General features: G+C 37.2%; 1 long non-coding RNA gene across 1 annotated transcript in view; it reads right to left on the reverse strand.

Annotated features, from left to right (window-relative positions):
* The window catches only part of LOC141581487 (uncharacterized), a 474,675-nt gene that overhangs the window by 444,738 nt on the left and 10,065 nt on the right, over window positions 1-19,872 (reverse strand). The window contains exon 2 of the long non-coding RNA XR_012514157.1: window positions 14,077-14,248. This is a non-coding gene — a long non-coding RNA (uncharacterized LOC141581487). The remainder of the gene's footprint in view (window positions 1-14,076; window positions 14,249-19,872) is intronic.

Raw genomic sequence — 19,872 nt, forward strand, 5'->3', positions numbered from 1 at the left:
AAGCATTCCTATACACCAATGGACAAGCAGAGAGCCAAATCATGAATAAACTCCCATTCTCAATTGCTACAAAGAGAATAAAATACCTAAAAATACAGCTAACAAGGAACATGAAAGACCTCTTTAAGGAGAACTACAAACCACTGCTCAAGAAAATAAGAGAGGACACAAACAAATGGTAAAACATTTCATCCTCATGGATAGGAAAAATCAAAATTATGAAAATGGCCATACTGCCCAAAATAACTTATATATTCAATGTTATTCCCATTAAACTACCATTGACATTCTTCATGAAATTAGAAAAGAACTACCATTTATCAAATAGTGAATTATTTCCCCATTGCTTGTTTTTGCCAGGTTTGTTAAAGATCAGATGGTTGTAAATGTGTGGTCTTATTTTTGAGGTCTTTATTGTGTTCCCTTAGTCTACATGTCTGTTTTGGTACCAGTAGCATGCTGTTTTGGTTACTGTAGCCTGATGCCTCCAGCTTTGCTCTTTTTCTTTAGGATTTTCTTGGCTATGCAGGCTCTTTTTCGATTACATATGAAAAAAAAAACTGGCTAGCCATATGCAGAAAACTGAAACTGGAATCCTTCCTTATGCCTTATACAGAAATTAACTCAAAATGGTTTAAAGACTTAAATGTAAAGCCCCAAATCATAAAAACCCTAGAAGAAAACCTAGGCAATACTATTCAGGACATGGATATAGGCAAAGATTTTATGATGAAATCACCAAAAGCAATTGCAAAAAACCCTAAAATTGACAAATGAGACCTAATTAAACCAAAGAACTCCTGCACAGCTGAAGAAATTATCATCAGAATGAAGAGGCAACCTACAGAATTGGAGAAAAACTTTGCAATCTTCCCATTTGACAATGGTCTAATGTCCAGAATTTACAAGAAAGTTAAACAAATTTACAAGAAAAAAAAACCCCATCAAAATGTGGGCAAAGTATATGAACAGACACTTCTAAAAAGAAGATATTAATGCTGCCAACAGTCATATTAAAAAAATCCCAACATCACTGATCATTAGAGAAATAGACATCAACAGTGAGATGCCATGTCATGCTAGTCAGAATGGAAATTATTAAAAAGTCAAGAAATGACAGATGCTGGCAAGGCTGTGGAGAAACAGAAACATTTTTACACTGTTGGTGAGAATGAAAATTAGTTCATCCATTGTGGAAGACAGAGTGGTGATTCCTCAAAGATCTAGAACCAGAAATACCATTTGACCTAGCAATCCCATTACTGAGTATATACCCAAATGAATATGAATTATTCTATTACAAATATACATGCATACATATGTTTATTGCAGCATTTTCACAATAGCAAAGACATGGAACCAACCCAAATGCCCATCAATGATAGACTGGATAAAGAAAATGTGGTACATATATACCATGAAATATTATGCAACCACAAAAAAGAATCATATCATGTCCTTTGCAGGGACATGGAAGAAGTTAGAAGCTGTGATCCTCAGGAAACAGACACAGGAACAGAAAACCAAACACTGCACATTCTCACTTATAAGTGGGAGTTGAACAGAGAACACATGGACACCGGTAGGGGAACAACACACACCGGGGCCTATTGTGATGGAGGACAAGGGGATGGGTAGTATCAGGAAAAATAGCTAATGTATGTGGCACTTAAAACATAGGTGATGGATTGACACGTGCAGCAAACCACTATGGCACATGTATACCTATGTAACAAACCTGTATATTCTGCCCATGTATCCTGGAACTTAAAGTAAATATATATATATATTTATATATATATATTTATAAATATATTTATATTTATATTTATATTATATTATATTTATAAATATATATAAAATATAATTTATATTTATAAATATATATATTTTATATAAATTTTATATATATAAAATATATATTTTTTTAAATAAATAAAGTCTGTTTTATCTAATACCCCTGTTCCTCTCAGTGTTCTGTCTGCACAATAGAACTTTCTCTAAACTTTTTAACTGTTATTAGTATTTTAGATTCACAGTTACATGTGAAGGTTTATTACATAGGTAAACTCATGTCACGCAGTTTGATGTACAGATTATTTCATCACCCAGGTCTTAAACTCAATACCCAATAGTTATTTTTCCTACTCCTCTCCTCCTTCTACCCTCTATCCTCAAGTAGACCCCAGTATCTGTTGTTTCCTTCTTTGTGTTCGTAAGTTCTCATTATTTAGCTCCCACTTATAAATGAGAATACGCATTTGGTTTTCTGTTTCTCCATCAGTTTGCTAAAGGTAACAGCCCCTAGCTCCACCCATGTTCCTGCAAAATACATGACCTTATTCTTTTTTATGGCTGCATAGTATTCCATGGTGTATATGTGCCACATTTTCTTTATCCACTCTTTCACTGATGGGCATTGAGGGTGATTCTGTGTCTTTGCTATTATGAATAGTGCTGCAGTGAGCATTCACATACATGTGTCTTTATGGCAGAATGATTAATATTCCTCTGGGTATATACCCAGTATTAAGATTGCTGGGTCAAATGGTATTTCTGATTTTAGCTCTTTGAAGAATTACCACACGTCTTTCAACAATTATCGAACTAATTTACACTCCCACTAACAGTGTATAATCCTTCCCTTTGCTCCTCAACGTTGACAATGTCTGTTAATTTTTTACTTTTTCATAATAGCTATTCTGTCTGGTATGAGTTGGTATCTTTTTGTGATTCTGACTTGTATTTCTCTAATGATCAGTTATGTTGAGTTTTTTTTTTTTTCACATGATTGTTGGCCACATGTATGTCTTCTTTTGAGAAGTGTCTTTTCACGTCCTTTGCCCACTTTTTAATGGGGTCATTTGTTTTTCTCTTGTAAATTTGTTTAAGTTCCTTATAGATGCTGGATATTACACCTTTGACAGATGCGTAAGTTTACAAGTGTTTTCTCCCATTCTGTAGGTTGTCTATTGATAGTTTCTTTTGCTCTGCAGAAGCTCTTAAGTTTAATTAGATCTCATTTGTCATTTTTGCTTCTGTTGCAATTACTTTAGACATTTTCATCATGAAATCTTTGCCTGTTCCTGTGTTCAGGTTTGTATTGCCTAGTTGTCTTCCAGAGTTTTTATAGTTTGGGGTTTTAAATTTAAGTTTTTAATCCATGTTGAGTTGACTTTTACATATGGTGTAAGAAAGGTCTCCAGTTTCAATCTTCTGCATATGGCTAGCCAGTTATCCCAGAACCATTTATTGAATAGGAAGTCTTTCTCCCACTGCTTGTTTTTGTCAGCTTTGTCAAAGATCAGATAGTCATAAAAGTGCAATCTTATTTCTGGGCTCTCTATTCTCTTCCATTGGTCCATATGCCTGTTTTTGTACCAGTACCATGATGTTTCGGTTACTGTAGCTATAGTATATTTTAAAGTCGAGTAATGTAATGCATCTAGCTTTGTTTCTTTTGCTTAGGATTGCCTTGACTATTTGGGCTCTTATTTTGTTCCATATAAATTTTTAAATAATTTTTAAAATTCTGTCATTGATAGTTTGATAAGAATAGCACTGAATCTGTACATTGCTTTGGGCAGTAGGGCCATTTTAATGATACTGACTCTTCCTATCCATGAGCATGGGGTGTTTTTCCATTTGTTTGTGTCTTCTCTGATTTCTTTGAGCAGTGTTTTGTAGTTCTCATTGTATAGATCTTTCACTTCCCTGGTTAGCTGTATTCCTAGGCATTTTGTTCTTTTTGTGGCAATTGTGATTGTGATTGTGTTTCTGATTTGGCTCCAGTGTGGCTGTTTTGGTGTACAGAAACGCTACTTGAATTTTGTACATTGATTTTTGTATCCTGAAACTTTGCTGAAGTTGTTTATCAGTTGAAGAAACTTTTAGGTCAAGACAATGGGGATTTCTAGATATAGAATCATGTCATGTGAAAATGGGGATAGTTTAACTTCCTCTCAACCTATTTGGATGCCTCTTTGTCTTGTCTGATGGCTCTGTTCCTCTAATCCTTTACTTTGTGCCTATAGATATCATTATACATGAGATGGGTCTCTTGAAGATGACAGACAAATAGGCTTTTTTTTTTTTTAAATACAACTTGCCACTCTGTGTCTTCTAAGTGGGTCAGTTATACCATTTACATTCAAGGTTTATATTTATATGTGAAGTTTTGATGCTATCATGAAGTTGTTGGTTGCTTTGCAGTTTCTATTGTGGTTGCTTTATAGGGTCTATGTGCTATGTACTTAGGTGTGTTTTTGTGGTAGGAGGTACTGTTCTTTCATTTCTATGTTTAGAAACTCTTAAAGATCTCTTGCAATTCTCTTGGTGTTTGATTGTCTGAAAAATATTTTATTTCTCCTTCACTTATGAAAGTTAATTTGGCAGGATTTGAAACTCCTGGTTAGAACTTCTTTTCTTTAAAAATGCTTAAAATAGGCCTCCAGTCTCTCTTGGCTTATAAGGTTTCTGCTAAGAAGTTTGCTGTAAGCCTAGTAGGGTTCCCTTTGTACATAATGTGAGCTTTTTCTCTAGCTGCCTTTAAGACTTCTTCTTAGTTTTAATCTTGGACAGTCTGGTGACTATATACCTTAATGACGTTCATTTTATATAGTATCTTACAGGAGTTCTCTAGATTTCTTCTATCTGGATGTCTCCCTCAAGCAAGATTAGGGAAGTTTTCTTGAATTATTTTATTAAATATGTTTACCAGGTTTTTTTATTTCTCTTCGTTTCTCTCAGAAATGCCAGCATTTGAAGGTTTGGTCACTTTACATAATCCCGTATTTCTCAAAGACTTTACTCATTTTTTAAAATTCTTTTTTTCTTTATTGTTTTTCTGACTGCACTTGTTCAAAAGATCAGTTTTCAAGCTCTGAAATTATTTTTTCTGCTTATTTCAGTTTATTGATAAAGCTTTCTATTATATTTTGGAATCCTTTAAGTGAGATTTTCCATTCCAGAAGCTCTGATTGAATTCTTTTTAAGATGTTTATCTCTTCCTTCATTTTCTGGATTGTTTTAGAAGTTTCTTTGTGTGGATTTTCAAACTTTTCTTTGATCTTGTTGAGCTTCCTTTCAATCCATGCTTGAAATCTTCACCTGTCATTTCCAAGTTCCCATTTTGGTTAGGAACCATTCCTGGAGAGTAGTGCAATCCTTTGTTAGTGTCACTATATTCAGATTTTTCATGGTGCCTGAATTCTTGCTCTGGTGCCTTCTCATCTGGAGATGCTGGCAGTAACTTCTGTAATTATTTTTTGTGCACAGGATTTCTGCACAAGAAGGGTGGGGAGACCCAATCTGCTAATCCATGTAAGTGGGTGCTCCAAGTGCCTGGAGATTGCCTATGTGTAAAGCAGACAGGGTCCTACTGCACCACAATCTATATCCATTAAGGATGGAATGGCTCAGGCTGCTGGTCCAGGCAAGTGGGTGTCTGAATGCTTTATTTTCTGCCTGTGGGTAGAGTAGAGGGCCCCACTGTACCCAAATCTCAGGAGAGCAGGCTGGAACTCCCAGCAATGACACACACAGACCCATTCCAGATTTCCAAGTTGGCTCTGACTGTAAGTCTCATCATCCAGGAGAAACTGCAGCTGTAGAAATTCTCCTCCCACCCCAGGCTTGTGATGGAGGACAGCACAATTCCAGCACCTACTGCTAAGGAACCTTCCACAGTTCTGGCTGTGGAGGCCCCTATCATGCTCCAGAGTGGGAATTTCGATTTCTGGCCCAAGACCTAAATGATTCTGCATTCACACTGCTGGTTGCCAAAGAATGGCTTCATATCTTCAAGTCTTTTTGAATTAGATTTTAAAAGATCAAGCAAAAATGCAAAAACCAAAAGAAATAAGGTTCCCTCTACCTTTCACTACTGACTAGTATTATAGTATGAGAAAGGCAAACCATTTAAATAGAATATTTTATAAGTAAGCCAAATAAACTAATCTATAGGAAAATATCATTGTACACTCAAAATAACATTGATATTATTACTGGGTTATTATGTCCACAAATTACTGATAACACTAATGTATAGAGAGTTGTTGATGTAATAATTTTATGCAGGAAATCTCTGAGACTGGAAGATTATTTCAAGAGTTCTCTTAGTGTAAAAAGTTTAAGAAAGGCTGCTTTAAGTTTTTTCTCACTCTTCCTCTGCCCCACCATGTACAACTTGTAAATCAGGGTAGAAATTTCTTTTAAAAAATGAAAAAATAAACCAGCTACTAAAGGTGTTTTAAATGACTTGATAATTCTTTTCTTGATGCTTTGCTGAACTAATCAACATTGTTTCTTCTTAACTATACTGAAGCTTCGTCTGAGACACAAACTACTAACTCAAATACGGAGAAGATAGGAAATATGAATGGTTAATGGTTAAAATGCATAGTTCCCCTGTGAAAGCAACCAAAATACCCTCAGGAGAAGGATCTCTGAATAAAATTGAAGTCTAAACTTGGAAAAATAAATTTGGAGGAAAGCCATGGCAGATTTAGAGCCAGGCAAATTAAACTTAGTGAATTTCAAATTAATTTCACAGATGGTATCCAATTCTGGTATTGCTGGCAGGGTTCCAGGTTATATTGGAAACATAAAGAAAAAGCAAAAATCTTACTTCAATTTTCTCTGGATTTGTGAGATGCCTGATCTTTACAATTGTGTGTTTATAAGTATGTTTGTGTGTGTTTGTACATATGAGTATATGTGTTTTGTGTGTATGTAGTCAATATCATATAAAGATTAACAAAACAAAAAAGTATCCCAGCCTATAAATCTTGTAAGAAATAAATTTTCAGACACTTGTCAAGGGAAATATCAACTAAATATTTATTGGGTCTAGTTTTAAGAACTGCCAGAAACATCTTTTTATAACACTGAAAATAAAAATAATCTTTACTTATGAGACAGGATTATATATTACTGATGTCTATATTATAGCCAAATATACACTTGATTCTTGATTCTATACTTCTTCTTGTGTATAAATAGAAAAACGGCACAGATGCCTGAAAAAATATATATAATATTAAACATTTAATATCCAATTTATATATATGTATATGCACATTTTATTATTCCAGAGAATTACATAATATTTTACTGATAGTTATATTCATTGAACATTATTCACCTTTTGAATTATTCTTGTCTGCTGAGACACTCTGCTCTTTTTAGCTATTAGCAAGCGGATTCATGGCACTTTTGGGACTTCTTAGTCCCCCAACATTCTAAGTTTAGAGAGTTCCATCCCATACCATTACAAACATATAAAAATACACCCACATCAGATGTTAAATATAACTTCTCTAAAACTTTTTCAAAATGCTTTTTTAAATGTTTATACATTTGAGTTTTTTAAAGTTAAGTGATTTATTTTGCTCTTGTGGATTACCTTTATGTTTAAGTTTATATTTAAGTAGAGTTGGATCGAATTACACTTAACGTATTATATTCTTTAGACATTTAATTATACTTTTATTCATTTTTATTTCTCCAGGGTGTTGTTTTTTTTCTTATTTTGAAGCCAATAATTTTTCTTTCAGATTTAAACAAAGCCATTGACAAGCTCATAGACTAGTCTAGACACTAAGCCTATAGTACCAAATGGATAAAACTGTGTTTTAGTTACCACTAACGATGCTGTACTTGCTATAAAACTAAGTTTTTTACTGTGGCCTATAATGTCCTACATGAATTTTTCTATGCCTTTTACTATGTCCCAAGCGCATGCCTGTTCTTGCTTTCATTTTGTTCATTTTTGTGAACAGAACAAAAAACAGCGGTCTTTTTGTTCTAAGAATCTGTCATTGCTTGAGAAGAGAAAGTAGTAGTAGTAGTAGTTTGAGAGAATATCAGGGAAGAGGGAATAACTTTTAGGGATTTCCATTTTGATTTGTATAAGATAGAAAAGACCTGGGCATGCTTGTAGGCAGACAAGAAGTAGTTGAGAGAAAAACATCCAGCAAAAGAACAAATGGCCTTCATCTTTTTTATAACTGAACTACTATCCTAGCTTAGTACCTGGATAGCACATAGTGGTGATAGAGAAATTCTAGGCAGACAGCAGTGTGTCCCTGGCAAAACCCCCAGCTTCCAGCTGAAAAGCCCAAAACCTGCAGTCCAAAGTGAGAACTTCCATCTCTGTGTGCCTGCTCTCTCCCAACTGGTTCTTTCTAAATAATGTCTTTTTACCAATTGAATGTTGCCTCTTCCAAAACTACCTATGGCCCACCTTGCCCCCATCCTGTGCCTATAAAGACCCCGGATTCAGCTGGCAGAGGAAAGAAGGCTGGACAGCAGGAAAAGGTTGACTTTAACTTTGACTTCAGAGATGGTGGCTGGATGAGGCAACTTGACTTCAAAAGAGAGAAAGAGAGAGGCAGTTTGACTTCAGGGGAGTACAGCCTGCTTTTCCCGTCCCCTTTCCCACCTCCCCTCTCGCTGAGAGCCACTTTTATCACTCAATAAAATTATCCACATTTACCATCCTTCAATTTGTCTGCATGACCTCATTCCTCTTGGAAAGCAGATAAGAATTGGGGATGTACCAAATGCAGGTACCCAAAAAGGCTGACAAACTGGCCATTTGCCCTCACTGGTAGAGGGCAACCAGTCCAAGCAATGAGGCAAAGGTCCCACTGAGCTGATATCACACTGCTGTCCAAGAACGGCGGAGCTAAGAGAGCATTGTAACACACTCTTTGAAGCGTTGGGGTCACAGGCTCCCCAACTTGGATGTTGCAATGGGGTCTGCACAAAGTTTGCCTCTGCCACCACTGAAGTGGCTAGCCAGTTACTGCACTCTCACGCCTATATGCTCCCTCCCAGGAAGGGTGGAGCCTAGAGGACCTGTGTGAACTCCTACTGGGCTCCTGGCCAGTTCCGGAACTCACTGGCTCCAGTTCCCACACTCGTTCACTTGCACGCTCCCTACCACAAGATGTTAAGTGAAACAGACTAAGTAAATGGGGCACCCCTGTCACAAGTTCTGTGAAGGGGTCAAGAAAATATCCTGCATCAGTAGGTCTAAAACTGATCCTTTTTGAAGGATAGTGGCAAGCAATAGATGCCTTATTATAAAACAGTATGTTTTTCTATTGCTGAGAAAGAGTCTTCTTCAAAAGCTCTCTCATGTAGTTATAGACAGGATTCAGTTTCTCATAGGATGTTGGACTAGAAGGTCTTATTTCCTCACTGCCTCTTTGCCAGGGGCCTCCCTCAGTTCCTTGCAACATGGACCTCTTCATAGGGTGACTCACAACCTGGCAGCTATCTTCCTTCAAAGCAGGTGAGAGAGCAAATGAGGCTGAGTACCCAATACAAAAGCCAAAGTCTTCTTTCATAACCAAAGCTTGTAAGTGGTAGCCCATTATTTCTGCTGTATTCTATTCGCTGTAGTTTCTCATATGTTCTGCTGAGCAGTTTAAATTCCATCTTATACTTGGAGAGAAGTTAATGAAAGGATGAAACTCGTATCTCAGAAAAATAATCCTGATTAACAGAGTGCAGAATAACTGAAAACAAAAAGAAAGAAGTAGGCCATTCAGGAGCATGCTATGACAGCATAGACCAGGCATCCCCAAACTATGGCCCGTGGGCCGCATGTGGCCCCCCGAGGCCATTTATCCAGCCCCCTGCCACACTTCAGGAAGGGGCACCTCTTTCATTGGTGGTCAGTGAGAGGAGCACAGTATGTGGCGGCCCTCCAACGGTCTGAGGGACAGTGAACTGGTCCCCTGTGTAAAAAGTTTGGAGACACCTGGCATAGACAAAGATATACTACACTAAACTGGTGGTCATGGGTATGGAGAAGTGGAGACACATAGGACAGATACGGTCAGGGGTTGAAAGAGAGGAAGACATAACGAATGAGTTCAAGGCTCCTGGCTTGCATGACTAAGCAGATGTTGATGACGTGAATCATAGATGGATGAATGAAAGAGAATGAATTTCTTTCTGGATATGTTGAGTTTTGAGAACCCTATAAGACATCATACATACAGTATAGATAGGCTTTACTTCATAGACAGGAAGAGGGAGAGGAAATATAGAACAACCATCACTTGGATGGCCACAAGCAGGAATGCATTTAGTTTTACAAATATTTGTTGAATGTTTGCTACATTCTTAGCACTATCTTAAATATGCTATTATAATGCATTTTACCAAAGTACTAACATATAGAATACATTTCAAAGAAAATAGAGAACTTCTAAATTGTCATTAAATTCAGAGGTTCTCTTTTAAATAAACTATTATAAGAATAAATTCTAGACTTCCAAAATAAACACAGAAATCAAGATGAACATGAAGAAGAAAAGATATGATTAAAACACACACCAAGAAACTATATTCAACCATATTTGAATCACGTATACTGTTTCATTTCCCAGAGTTTGCCTTTTATTGCTATTTATTTTCTCTTGATTCAATTAGGAATGTAGTCTGGAATTTGGAAGCAATTCTGTTATGTAATTGAGTTTCATACAAACCATTAATAAAATGTAGGAAAGGACAATACTCAATGAATCTCTTATGTATTAACTTGATTACTAGAATTAAGTCAGCTAGTCCCATTCCATAGTGTTTAGCACATAATGCTCATGTAGCTTAGGACAGTTTGCAATTCAGAGCTTAGTTAATTAAAGTTTGTAGTTACTTGTTAAAATTGTAACTGCATCGTGCCATGACTGGGGGTCTTTTAAAAATTAAATTGTTATTTACCCAAGTGGTGCTGAGTTTTTAGTGGGTATTTGTCTGTGCATGCACACGATTACACATGTTTTAACCACACAATATTTAAGACATTTTTCCTCATTAACATGTTCATGAAAGAAAAGATATGTGCTGCAGCTGCTTAGTTTTGGTGGCAGGTCTGTGTGTTCTGGCCCCAGATGCTCTACTGTTTCCCTTCTTGCACGCTCTTTAAAAGCAGGACCACAAGCCCTTTCCTTCTCTTCTCAAGGTCCAAAGCATCACACATTTTACAGAAAATGATGCATATGCCATTGATTTCAATGTTGTCTGTCCACGTTAACCTCACAGTTTGAACCAAAGATGTTAAATTCCTTTAAAAACTCCTTCTTGATACATTAATACTCTCGCCTGATTTCTGTTTCCAAGCAGTCATCAACACAAAACTATGACAGTTCTAATGATGACAGTAACTGGGGAAATGGGCAAGTGAAAAGTCTAGTCTTTTTTAAATTGTCCTCAACATGTACAGAACTCCTCTTCCTACAGAGTGAAAGAAAGCGTTATGTTTTCAACAATACGGAAATTAACATCTCCAAAACCAAAAAACTTCTTCAATTTTGTGGATTAGGATAAACATTGGATGTGGTAGAATTTGAATTAAAGCAGTTCCCTCAGTTTTACATTCTGTCCAAAATAGGTATAAAAATTTATACCTTTCCTTATATTTAGACCTGAAAAAAAATACTGTAATAGACTTAAATTACATTTATTCAACTTGCTTTGTCTTTAATTCCACTTTAGTTGGCTTTTTATAGAAATGTGCTTGCAAGTGAATTTTGATTTCTTAAGCTTTTCTATTAATTCTTGAAATGCCCCAGTGTATATTTTTATTTTTTTACGTGCAACCTGATAGAAATGCTATAGAACTCAAGAGACTTAGGAAAAATTGTAAGAACATTAATGAACAAATTTCTCAATATTGGAAAGAATTGTGTCTTAATATGCTGTTGATTTAAATAAATAAAGAGTGATTGAATAAATAAATGAATGAATAGGCTGCATAAATGAAACATGGCCCTGTACTCAAAACAAGAGAATAAGGTAAGGGAGAAAAAGTAGGTACTGGAATTACACAGATCTACTCACTCTGGCATAGCCCTGGGCAGAAGGGAGAGCATGCTGAAATGAAGGGATTTCAGTGTTGAGATACGCCAGTGTAGAGAATCCAACCTGACAATCCAAGTAAGATCAAAGCCCCTTGGAATAAACTCCAAGATCTGATAAGCAAAAGTAAGACAAGACTACAGTGTCAAAGGACAAGAAGGAAAGAGATAAGGGAATGGGAAGCAAAGACAAGGCTCATAGGTTTCACTTTGAGTGAGCTGGAGCATGCAAACTCAGAAAAACCAACACAATAAATGTTTTGTTGTTGGTGTTTTGAGACAGCATTTCACGCTGTTGCTCAGGCTGGATTCTAACGGCTGATATCAACTCACTGCAACCTGCACCTCCCAAATTCAAGCAATTCTGGTACCTCAGGCTTCCAAGTAGCTGGGACTACAAGTCGTATGCCACCACACCTGACTAATTTTTGTTGTAGCAGAGACAGGTTTTCACCATGTTGCTCAGGCTGGTCTTGAACTCCTGGCCTCAGGAGATCCATCTGTCTCAGCCACCCAAAGTGCTGGGATTACAGGCCATGATCAGTATTTTCAATGTGAGACCAAAAAAAGGGACAAGAACAGTATGTTGCTATTCATGTCATTGTGAAGACCTTCAAGAGATATGAAAAGAAACTATATACAATGTCAATTTCACAATCACGTTGCTTTGACTTCTGTCTGGTTTGCATTTTTATTATAGCATTAATTTCAATACCAGGATGAATTTTAAGCATTCACTCAATTAGAATAGTGATTCTCGACTTGTAGAAGATCACACAAGTAAAATCCAAAATTTACTTGGTGTATCTCCAAGCTGGTGGCCCCCAAAACAATTCCCTTTCTGAAGACTACAGAGATTTTTAGCTAGAAGCAGATCCCCAACTGCCAGAAAGGCCTTATTGTCGACTTGTTCCTTCTTACCTTTCCAGCTTTCTCCCTAAGGGGTCTCATAAGAGCAAGACAGTTTCTAGCCTTTCCCTAAGTCCCTCAGCCATGAAAGAATCCCAGAGTCAGATGAGAAATGTTTACTATCTGCAGGTTCCTGGGGAAAGTTACCAAATTTCTCTAAACCTCAGCTTACTCATCTGTATGGAAGAATAAAACTGGGAATGGTGACTCATGCCTGTAATCCCCGCATTTTGGGACACTGAGGTGCCAGAGTCCCTTCAGCCCAGGAGTTTGAGACAAGCCTGGGAAACATCTGAGCAACATAGAGAGACCTCATCTCTATCAAAAATTAAAAAAATATTAGCCTGTGATTGTGGTGTGTGCCTGTGGTCCTAGACACTCTGGAGGCTGAGGCAGGAGGATTACTTAACCTCAGAAGGTCAAGGTGCATAAGCCTTTATCGCACCACTGCACTCTGCCAAAGTGAGACCTTATGGAGGAGGGGGAGGAGGAGGAGGAGGAGGAGGAGGAAGAAGAGGAGGGGAAGGGGAAGGGGAAGAGGAAGGGGAAGTGGAAGGGGAAGGAGAAGGGGAAGGGAAGAAGAAAGAGAAGAAAAAGGAGAAGGAGAAGGGAATGAGGAGGAAGAGGACTATCTACATAAGGTTATTGATAGAATAAAAATGAGTGCAAACAGTTTTGAAGTGTTTTTGCACAACGACTGCCATCTGGTAAATACTTTATAAATTGTCATTACTGTTATTACCTTTTAAAAAATCATTTCACTGTAGTAAACAGCTGCTAAAAACTCAAGACAAGAGAGTAGATAAGAGATGCATTCCTACCAGTGAGATGGTAAAACTTAAATCTCAGTCAGAAAACAGATTGACTCAAAAGACAACAAAGATTCTACGTGGAAACTTAAGGAAGCAGCATAGCATCCAAACTGAGATAAGTTGGTCCAGGGATAATATCAATAGTATGTCTTTCAAGGATAAACTAGAGAAAGTGAGGCAATGTTAGCCAGTGAATTTTTTACTTATGTAATTCTCAGTCAACTAGCTTCATCTCCCATTTAGTTGGTTCATGGGTGTCAGGCACAAAAAAAATCTATAAAAATTTTGATTCTAAAATATTTGAACTTTTGGTTCATTGGGTTGGAAGAGATTTTCTCTTAAAGCATGACTCTCAAATATCAGCTTTTCTTTCCACCGATGATCTCAAGGTTTAAGAAAAATGGAGAAAACATTTTCATACCTCAAAGGATCAGTGACTCTTAAATTAGCTTACCGGAGTTTTATTATTTAAATTAGCTTACCTCAGTTCTTGAGTTTTTAACTTCTGTAATGGGTTCCACGCAGTTTATTCCATGCAATTCCATTTTCATGAACTGCTTTCTGACATCAGTATCTTTGGTGTTTGGGTATCTCATTTATCATTGAAGAAGTTCTGTATGAGTGTAATAGTTTTCAGAAAGCTGAAACTTATCCCTAAAAATGTGAAAGTTTATTTTAATTACATTTGATTTACATATTTTTCTACCATAATAGAAGACATTAAAAATAATTTAACCTTTTGGATAATCCAAGCACGATTTGAGATTTCATTACTAGAAGTAATAAGATATATAGTTCTGACTCAGAAAACCTGGAATTAAGATCTGGTTCTGCCATCTATGTCCATGTAACTTTGGACAAGTAACTTAACTACTTTGCCATACCAATATTTTCATCTACAAAAATGGCAGCAACAATACATAACTCATATTATGTTGTCATGGTTGGGTGAAATAGTATGAAAGATATAAAACACTACCATTATGATTTCCTATTACTATAGGCTTAATGGGTAATATGCTTTTTGTTGATTTTTTTTCTCAGAAAGATATTCCATTTGAAATATTATATTTACCAATTGAGATGTGATATGGTTTGGCTGTGTCCCCCCTGAAATCTCATCTTGAATTGTAATCCCAAAGTTCTCACATGTTGTAGGAGGGACCCAATGGGAGATAACTGAACCATGGGGGTGGGTCTTTCCCCTGCTGTTCTCATGGTAGTGAATAAATCTCACAAAATCTGATGGTTTTATAAAGGGGAGTTCCCCTACACAAGCTCTGCTGCCTGCCACCATGTAGATTTGACTTTGCTCCTCATTCACCTTCCACCATGATTGTGAGGCTTCCCCAGCCAGGTAGAACTGTAAGCCCATTAAACCTCTTCCTTTATAAATCATCCAGTCTTGGGGATGTCTTTATTAGCAGTATGAGAACAGACTAATACAAGATGGTAACTTCTTTAATGACCATGCAGTACAACACGGTGTGTTAAGCACAGAACTAGGAAATGGAAAACATGTTGTGGTATCAGTTCTCTGAACAACTAGTTGTTAACTTGGACTCGGTTTTCTCAACCTGAAAAAAGAAAGAGCTGAGCAAGCTAGTCACTCCCAGCTCTGAATTTTCCCAGTAAAATCAACAATATTTATTATGCCTTTATTTTCTACATCAAAATGTCAAAAGCAGTTTTACTTTTTTTAGACATGGTCTCACTCTCTCACCCAGGCTGGGGCAGAGTGGTATGAACATAGCTCATTGAACCCTCAAACTCCCAGGCTCAAGCAACCCTGCTGCCCCAGCCTCCCAAGTAGTGGGGACTACAGGTGCAAGCCACCATACCCAGATAATTTTTCTATATTTTTGTGGACATGGAGTTTTGCCATGTTGCCCAGGCTGGTCTTGAACACCTGAGCTCAGAGCTCAAGTGATTCATCCACCCTGGCTTCCCAAAGTGCTGGGATTATAGTGTGAGCCACCGCACCTGGCCTCAGTCTTACAACTTTTAATCTTCCATTTGCCAACTAAAAGTTTTGGCAATTGGCAGGAAAATTCCACAAGCACCTCTCTCTTCCAGTGTATTCAGTTGTCCCTCCAAGTACTCTGAATTACTGTCGGTCTCCTTACCTCCTGTCCCTGCTCACTGTTTTTATCTAGTAATTCTCTACCCTCTCTTCTGCATCATCATTTCCGCGTTTCCACTGGATAAATCTCAAGAGCATACAAACATGTTGTGATTTCTCCCATCTTATTAAAATAAAAAACTCTCTTGACCCTCCATCGCTTCCAGCTACTCCTTATTTCTATCTCTCTTTTAGACAAAAAACAATTTTAAGTTTTTAATATAGAGAGAATATAAAGCATTCTTTATATTCATTCTCTGAAATTCCTCTTTTCCAATTTTCTCCAAAATTTCTTTCAGCTAGTGTTTTGGCCACTCCACCCTCATAAAACTTTTAAACATGACCATAACCTTCAATGACTTCCACATTGTTGTTCCTCACCTTATTTGACCGTTAGCAGCATTTAACACATTGATTGCTGGCTTCCTTGAAACATTTCTTTAATTTGGGTTCTAAGACACTTTATTCTTCCCCTTCACCTCTTTGACCTCACTGACCATACCTTCTCAGTCTGTTGTTCTTGTTATTCCTCAGCTCATAAATCTTATGATTTTACAGTACTCTGGGAATTCATGGTAATCTTAATTATACACATGGTATTAAATATCACCTATTCTTTTTTTTTTTTTTTTTTTGAGATGCAGTCTTACTCATGTTGCCCAGGCCGGAGTGCAATGGTGTGATCTTGGCTCACCACAACCTCCGCCTCCTGGGTTCAAGTGATTATCCTGCCTCGGCCTCCTGAGTAGTTGGGATTACAGGCATGCACCTCCATGCCCCGCCAATTTTTGTATTTTTAGTAGAGACAGGATTTCTCCATGTTGGTCAGGTTGTTCTCAAACTCTTGACCTCAGGTGATCTGCCTGCCTCAGCCTCCCAAAATGCTGGGATTACAGGTATGAGCCACTGCACCCAGCCATATCATCTATATTCTGAAAACTCCCACAGTTACAACTCTAGCCTGGACCTCACCTATAAACTCTGGATTCTTGTATCCAGTTGCCAACTTAAGCCCTTTCTTGGGTGACTGATGGATGTGTCACACCTCACACATAAAAACTATGTTCTTATTCTTTTATCCCTGGCATATTCCTTCCACAGGCTTCCCTCTCAGTCAATGACAACAACATTTTTCCTGTTGCTCAGACCACAACTTTGGGTTCATTCCTGACTTCTCTTTTTCTCTCGTATTCCACTCAGCAAATCCTTTTTGGCTCTCCCTTCAAAATATATCCAGGGTGTGACTACTTCTCACCTCTTCCTTTGTCACTCCCGTGTTCCAACCCTTCAAGATCTCTCCTTTGAACGACTTCCACAGCCTCAACTGCCTTTTCCCTCTGATCTTAGTCTCTTAGAGTCTATTCTATTCAGAACAATCCTGCTGAAATAGATCATTTATCTTTTCTGTGAAAACCAACCCTCCACCCTGATGTCTTACTCAAAATACACGCTCTCCCTGATGTAGCAACCTCACGCTGCCTGCCCCTCCTGCCCCCTTCCTTGTGGTGTGCTAGCCCCACTGGCCTATTTGCTAGTCTTGAACATGGCAGGTGGCTCCCTGCTCAAGGCCTCCCTGTTTGGGGTCTCTATACTTGCTGTTCCCTCAAGCAATTGATCACATAAGACACATAATAACCTGTTAATGACTTTCAAGTTGTCTGAAATGTTTTTCACTCAAATACTCCAAAGCATAATACCTCATCTTCTTTTAAGTCTTTGCTTAAAGATTGTGTACCATGTGAGGTCTTCTCTGATACCTTATTTAAAACAGCACTGTCTATTCCCTTTCTCTGATTTATTTTTCTCCATTGTACTTCTCACCACTGACATAGGATATACTTTGCTTTCTTGTTAAATTATTGTATTTACTTAATGTTTATTGTCTGTCTCTCCCACCACATGGGGGGCAGTTTTTCTTTATTTTCTTCTTTAGCTCCAAGGCCTGAAACAGTGCCTGGCACATATTAGGTGTTAAATAAATGTTTGCTAAAAGAACACTGAGTGAGAAAGAAAAATAAAAGAAAGAAAAATAAAATAGCTATTTCAGGAATAATTGAGTTCACAGACACAAATAACTCATATTCTGTTCATAACAATATCCTTAAGAATATTCTTAATATTTTCTATGACAGATAAAGAATTCATGGACCAAAAAATCCATATTTTAACTCTGAAAAGGTAGTCTTCTTAAGAATGTATAAAATGTCTCTGAATTCGGTATATTTGTTCATTAGTCTTCATCTCTTTTGTGAAACAGCAAGAGAAAATAAGTGAAAGCAAACCATTGATCATAGGAGACAGAGAACAAGCTGTTAATGAGTTTCAAGTTGTTACAATGTATGTGTTAAGGCACAATTCAAGGTGCTAATAGATCTCTTAAGTTCTATGTGATTTTGAAGAGGCACAGCTATTTCAATAATTCACTTGCTCTCACTAAACACTTTCCCAAGGACTCAATTCATTTCAAAGAGCTTTTATTGAAGGCTTATGTAGCCAGTACCTGGAGTGTACTTTTAGATGAAAGAGGAGAACTACCTAGGGAAACCAGACTGGGCTTCCTTTTGTAATGCAAATAAAATTCTTCAGTCCCCAATTTTTGTGCATTGTAGAAATACATTACATAGATAGTCACCCCTTAGGGAGGGATCAACAGCCCCTTATGTTAACAAAAGTAAATGATTTTACTCAGAATAATATAGGGACACACTAGGGTAGAACTGGAGCCTGAGAGGTCGAATGATCAAGGGAAAAGGAATAGGGCTCTGGTCACTCACTCACACACACACACACACACACACACACACACACACGTGTCCCAAACTTCACTACTTTTAAACTATGAGACATTGAACAATATGTTTAACCTTTCCAAGCCCCATTCCCTAACATAAGAAATAGAGTTGAGAAAAATCTTTAGTTGAGAAAGTTCCCTAACATAAGAAATAAGAGTTGAGAAAAATCATTAGTCCTTGTAGAAATATAATGTATGAAAAGCACCAACTACAACGCCTGTACATAGGAGATGTTCAATAATGATAGAGATCATAAACAAGCAGGAAGATTAACATTTATTAGCAACTCACCTAAGACTCAAAATATCTATTCTGTGATACTTAGGAAAAGTTTGACACTTTCTTCTCCAATCAGATTCCCAAATTCCTCACTTTTGTTTGCTTCCTCTATGTCCTTGCGTTTGTCTTGGCACCATATATTCATAGAGAAGCAGAAAGAAAAATGATGACCTGCTCTCTCAACCCTGGCTCTGGCCCTAAGAGACTATAAAACAGAATACAGGTTGAAATTTTAGTTCCTGTATGACAGTGTAACTCACAGAACCATCTTTCTACCCAAAACAACTACTGATCCTGGCGGGAGGGAAATCAAACCTAAAAATTTTGACAAGTAAACAGAAGCAGGCAGATTACAGAGGTAACGGGAACCTTGGAGCAGCTGCAAGAATGGGGGTGAGTTTTGTGTTTCTCTATGGTTTTGACTCAAAGTTGGGCTACGGTTGCCGAATCTCGCTGCAGTACAGGAAGCTAAAACTACGTGGGAAGCCCCACTGTCTTTCTGCCTGCAGGAACCAAGGAAAGTGGCTAGAACAACAGCTACCATAGGAAAATAAGGAAGGAATACCAGAAGGTAGAGAAGCAGATGAATAGATCGTCTAGTTCTATGTACAAAAAACAAAAATAGTTCAGGGTGACCCCTTAACCATGTATGTGTGAGACAGATAACAAGTTAGTAGGTATTTTAAAAAGGAAAACATTAGCAAAATTTCTCAGAGGAATATAAAATACCCCAAAGTCAATATAACAAAACGTTGAGAATATCCAGATGGAATCCAAAATAACTCAAAATACAAAGAATGAGAAAAATACAGCACATTCTCAATGACTTAAAGTTCCATATCAAGAAGCTATATTTAAAATTTAAAACTCATTTCAGACAAAGGACTTGAAACCAGAATATTTAAAGAATTCTTACAATTTGCCAATTTAAAACTGGGCAAAAGATTTGACAGACATTTCACAAAATAAAAGATATACACATGAATAATAAGTGCATTAAAGTGTTTATCACCATTTGTCACCAAGAAGAAAAATGAAAACAATCAGATACCATTAAACATCATTTATTTATTTGTTTAATTTTT

The sequence above is a fragment of the Saimiri boliviensis genome, chromosome 15 (genome assembly GCF_048565385.1).
Source record: "Saimiri boliviensis isolate mSaiBol1 chromosome 15, mSaiBol1.pri, whole genome shotgun sequence".
NCBI lineage: Eukaryota > Metazoa > Chordata > Mammalia > Primates > Cebidae > Saimiri > Saimiri boliviensis.